The sequence below is a fragment of the Onychomys torridus genome, chromosome 1, assembly GCF_903995425.1.
Source record: "Onychomys torridus chromosome 1, mOncTor1.1, whole genome shotgun sequence".
In the NCBI taxonomy this organism is placed as follows: domain Eukaryota; kingdom Metazoa; phylum Chordata; class Mammalia; order Rodentia; family Cricetidae; genus Onychomys; species Onychomys torridus.
The window spans coordinates 82,276,007-82,282,006 of NC_050443.1; positions in this window are offsets into that span (position 1 = coordinate 82,276,007).

The window sequence follows — 6,000 nt, forward strand, 5'->3', positions numbered from 1 at the left end:
TTCTAAGATTCTAATGGGATTATTTGTAGACTGTTATTGGCAAAAATCAGATGTTCATCAGGGATTATTTTTTCTTCTTCATGCTACTCCATTTGAACATCAAAAATCTATATTGTGTGATTTTCTTTTTCTAGTTACAGGTTTTCTTCATTTAGAATTTTTAAGCCATTAATTTTTTGAAAATCACATGCATGTATATAATGTATGATGACCATATCAATCCCTACCTACATCAAATATTCACTAAGAAAAGCAATGGAGCTCTAACTCAAACTTAAATCTCCAGAACTAAAATGTTTATAGTGAAAACTAAAAAAAAAAAAAAAAAAAAAAAAGACTAGTGAACATATCCAGGCAGATGCTTAGCAGCCTGGAGTGTCTGGAAGCTAAATAACAAAGGATATACAGATATATCAAAAGTTTTTCATTCCTACCTTCTATTTGTTACAAGCTCAAGTCAGATACATTTTGAAATTAGAAATTGTTCTTTTCATTGTGAGTGAGTAGCACTGAATAGAAATCAGCAAACATGATAAGGATAGGTTGGAATAGGGGAAACAGAGATAAAATAAAACCCAGAAAATGAAGCCAAGATACATTAACTTTAGAATGAACATTAACTTTTAGCTGGGTTGGAATTTGGCAAGGATTGAGACCTTAGTAAGGTAACTATTAAGAGCCCATGGAACGACTGTCAGAGTACACATTTTACATCTGAGGGAAGTTTTATTGTTCTTCGTTACTACTAAAACAGGTTGGGAGTGGGGATAGATTTAACCCACAATCTTTTCTACAGTTTTTCTGCTTGGAGATCTCTTTCTGAATGAAATGTAGCAACTTTGATGGTATCTATTATGGCTAATTCTGTGGTGGCTCAGGGAATGATCATTTCATGTCGCAGAAAAGATTTTCTTCCAGGAGGTCAGTTAGTTTCCTAGACACCTGAATTTTTCTTTCTTAGACAGTTTACTCAGGTTTGTTAACCTTGTTTGCAGATGAAATGGTGGATGCTGAGTTCAGAATAGCTACTTCATCTCATTTCAGCATCTTGGTTTTCCTGTCTCAACTTGTCTGTCCACTTCTCATCACTATTTCTGCTATTTCCACATACAAGGGCAGGGGACTGGGGAAGTGGATGGTTATGAGGAAGCTGTTATTTGCTCTCTGAGCTAGCTCTGAGATCAGACCTGGGATTCCATGCAGTCAGGAAGACCTGTTGTAGCAGCTGTTATCTTCAGGAGACATTCTTGTTAGTGTTTTGTGGTCAAAGTCAAGGCCCCTTTTCTGCCTCTCCACAGCCCAGGGTGAGTCTTCCAGGGTTTCTTAGTGCTACAACTGAACATGAAACATTGGTCTACTGAACTGACTCATCACACACCGAGATTCAATCCAGAGGCTGCAGACCTCGCACAAGGAAGAAGGAAGCTGAAGCTAGAGGCCATGAGCTTAGAGAGAGACTGGAGGGTGGACATAGAAATCACTGATTTTAAGTAACTGGTGCCAATGAGACATTTCCAATTGCTTTTAATCATCTCCCTTCTGAGACTGGGCTCTTGGGCCTCATTAGTTCAGACTTTGGAAAGGAAAGAAAAGAGAGTAGTGAGCTCTTGTGAGATGAGCTTCTCAGTGTGTGCCAGGCATTTGGACCCAACCTGAGGGATATGGAGAAAGTTTTACACATTCTCCACAACTCCAACAAAGCAGAGTAGGTGCTGTTGGTAATATTTTATGTATGATAGGGCACACTGCCATTTGAATACATTAAACATGGCAATGTGAATGCTAAGAACAGATAAGCACATATGATATTTGTAAAGAAAAGATTTGCTATAAGCAGGGAGAGGGAAATAGGAGAGGGACTTAACTGAAGACGGTACAGAGTAACACAGAAGGAGAATGAGGCAGCAGAGATAAGTAACATTAAGAATATTTGAAAAGGAAAAAACTATAAGCTTATTTAAAATTATATTAAATATATAAAATTGAAGTTATTCCACACAGGGTGATAGTGTTCCACCCAAGAGCCATAAACTAACAATACCCAGTACCAGAAAAGGAAAACGTCCCTTTAGTAGTTGGTCAGAGGGGTGCAAGGAACCCCAAACAATATTGTCTCCTAGAATGTGACAGTAAGTCCAAATTGCTGAAGACACCACCAACGTTGAACACAGGACTTGGAGGAACTGAGCTTGCATTGAACTAGAGTACTTCTTTGAGGGCTAGCTCTCATGTATGAGAAGACACTATATAAGTTGTCAAAGGCAAAAAGTAATCAATAGTCTTGTAAAGCCTATAAAGCAAAACAATGACCACTCCCAGAAGATACTCAGAATGGTGCAATAGTGATTATCATATCCTGGGACTAACCAATAACTGTCTAATTGGAATAAGGGTCTGATCAGTACTATAGTACTCATGCCTGGTACTGTAAGGCTAGCCAACTACCCATGCCTGGAGAGATCATAGACTCTCAAGGAGAACCTGCTACTGCTGTTTTCCTAAATAAATACAGCTTCTAACTGTATTCTAAATATATATCCATATACCTATATATAAATGTGGCCCTGACCTCTCACCAAAGGAACTTCTTTTGAAGCAGTTGGAGGTGACTATAGAGATCTATAACTGGTCAAAATGCAGAGAATAAATGACTATGAAGTGTCTAGCCCTAACTGATACATGATCCCTACACCTAAGGCTCAGAGACATTGTGAAAGTCAAGGATAGAACGATTCTAACAGGCAAAGGATACTTTTTGCTAGATTATGTCTTCTAGACCTGTCAGGGATGTGGAACCCAAGAAACATCAATGATATGGTGGCCTAAAAAAGAGCTGGCTACTGACCACATGCAGTGATATGTCAGTGTGTGTGGGGACAGTCCACAAAGTCCCACCCTTAGAAGGAGAACTGCATGAGGAAATCAACTGCTTCTGGGGGAGGGAGAAAATTTTCTCCATGTATGATCAACCTGATAAATTATCTAACTATAAGTGTTCAGCCCTAAACACATGTATATATGGACAACACTGAATTGACTTAGTAGGGTATGTGTGTGTAGTAAAAAAACAAAATAACACAATATATAATATAATAAAATTGATAATCCAGTCAGAAAAAGGGGTCACAAATTTGGGAAGAAGTGAGGGGTTATGTGGGAGGAGTTGGAGGTAGGAGAGGGAGGGCTAGAAATGATGTAAATATAGTAATCATGTATGAAATTTTCAAAATACATAAATAAATACAATCACTTCTTTTAGTGAGGTAGCCCAGAGAGACCAAGACCACCTGACAGAATTCCTACACAGAATATGAAAATTTGGTCTTGATAGTGATGAGTGTTAGGTTGAATTAGATGGGGAAAGGCTAGTTAGTGAGATCAAAACTATGGTGTGAGAGTAGACATGAGTTCTGGTGAGATATTGTGCAATAAGATGATTACCTCAAAACTTAAAAGAAGTTGGAGGTGGTATCTCAGTCATAGAATTCAGGTTTAACTTTTATGAGGACCTGGATCCAATCTTGGGTATCAAATCCAAACAAACAAAACCATTATTTTTATATGATGATACAGGGATATAAGGAAGTAATCCTTTATTTTCTGACTCAGGTAAAGATGATGAAGAAGCCATTATAGACAGAGAAGTAAATACCCTTTCAATGTTTATTAATTACTAAATAAATTGTGAATATGAAGAAATTTCTCAGAGTCCCAAGCCCTGTTGCAGTTTATTCATATCTGGTGATTTAGCTGATCTTTTTTGGGATGTAAATGGTTCCTCTTTGGCCACAATCCACTAGACTTTTGCTTGAGCACACTATCTGCAGGAGGGTGTTGTGAAGCAGTGTTTATTCAAATCGCAATCCTTCAGGTAATCTGGACTGGACTAGAATGGACTGTCATGCTTGTGGTCACACAAATGTCTTAGCCTCACCCTCACCACAATGCATCAGAAAATTTAACATTAAAGAACATTACAAAGACTTGGATGTTTTTGTGTATGTTTGTAATTGTGATTTATTTCAACTCTGATTTAAATTTTTATTATAAAATGATGATAAAATTATCTTTATAAAAAATTAGTTGCTTCACATTTAGTTTGGAGTTGTTTCCAAACCCAAGAACCTGCTATATTAAAGGGTGACATAACTAAGTACTATAGATTAGGGAGCTTCATAGCAGCAGTTTGTTTTTCCCACAGTCTGAAAGGTTTCAAAATCCAAAAATAGGATGTATACAGTTCTGATCTTCTCTTCTTGGTTTGCATGAGTCATCTTCTAACAATAGTCCTTACATATTTTACCCTGTGCAGATGCAGCCCTGCCTTCTCTTTAAGTGTTCAAATCACTTCTTATAAGTACATCACTTATCAGATGTTAGTCCTACTTTATTGACTCCGTTTTATCTCAGTTACCTGCTTCATGACCTTGTGTCTAAATATAGTTACATTATCAGTTCTTGCAAGTTAATGATCTAACCTACAGCACTTATATATCCTCAATTCTGCCACTCATTTATCAATATATTTAACACATTTTATAGCAAAAATGTTTTGTGTATAATAAAACAATGCATTTTATTCTCCACTTTCTGTGATACTTCTTTATTATATCTAATCCAGAGCTCTTGAGTAATAAAACATGTCTTAGAAATATTTTGGCTAAGTTTGAATGGAAATTATGAAGAGGGAGGGAGGGAGAAAAAGAAAGGGAGATAAAGGGACAGAGAGAGAAAAAGAAATGTGATGAATCTTTGATTCACCTTTAACAATCTTAATCAGAAAGAACATAGAGAATGATTTATATTACAGACAAGTTTATCCTGTCAGCCTTAAGACTCCATGAAGCTTTTGTAAAGAAAAGTAGAATACAATGTGGAAAACTAGAATTCACTAAGCCTTAAATGCTCAGCTATAGGAAGTACAGCTTTTTAAGCAAGGCAGATTTGGATGTGGTTCTAGGCTCTCTTTTATTAGATATATGTAATATTGATTACAATAGTTAATATTACTGTTTCTTGGCTCTAAAAGGTCTATGTGATAATTGGAGAGGAAATAATCCCTTTCATGGTTATAGATGTTACCAAATAAAAATAATTTGAGAAAACACAATAAAATGATTGTTTTTGATGTTTTATTAGATGAACATTATGAATATTTTAAAATTACAAGCATATTTTTAGGTGATATTAATGTTAATAACTTGTACAGAAAGTAAAAAATTAGAGCCATTCAAAACAAGTTATGGTGAAAATAATAATAAATTAATTTGAAGAGTAAGAGTCCCCAGTACTTTAAGAGCAATGTAGAAGCTATGAAGATCAGTGCCAGAGGTTGTGCATAATATGTACATAGACCTGAATTCTGTCTCCAGAATTATTAAAAAGAAGAAAAAGAGTAATCGAGGTTAAGGCAGAAAACACATGCATATGTAAATAGCTACTAGAGTCTGTCCTGCAGGTTACTCTGTGTAAGAATGGAGGAGGCAGGAATAAGGGTGGTAAACACAGCAAACATATAGCGGCATTGCAAGCCCTTTACTGTAGTTGACAGTTGGGTGAGAGCTTGCTAAGTTCATGAGAAATTGGTGTTGGCAGAGGGGTGGGTGTTTGCATGCAAGACAGGTATGACTTTAGATCAGGGAGGGACAACACCAACTGACTTTTAGCAGTCCTCTCTCTGGAATTCTGATAACAACGAGCATGGAAGAATATGTCTCAAATGGTGGGAAGTGATCACTGGATGGTCTTAGGCCATCACGAGAACTGAAGAAACAGGCAACATAGACAAAGAAAAGTTGATTTATCAGGCATTTGCAGTAATCACATGATGATTGACCAAAAGGCAGTTGGACCACATGAAGGGTGGAATCCATTAGGATGCATGTTCATAGGAATCTATATATTTTAAATGCTTAGGTTCTACCTTTGTCTTTGTTGCTATGCATGCCTATGTATATCATGCAAGATTACTTTCACAGTTCTATATTTTTTTGCTGCCTT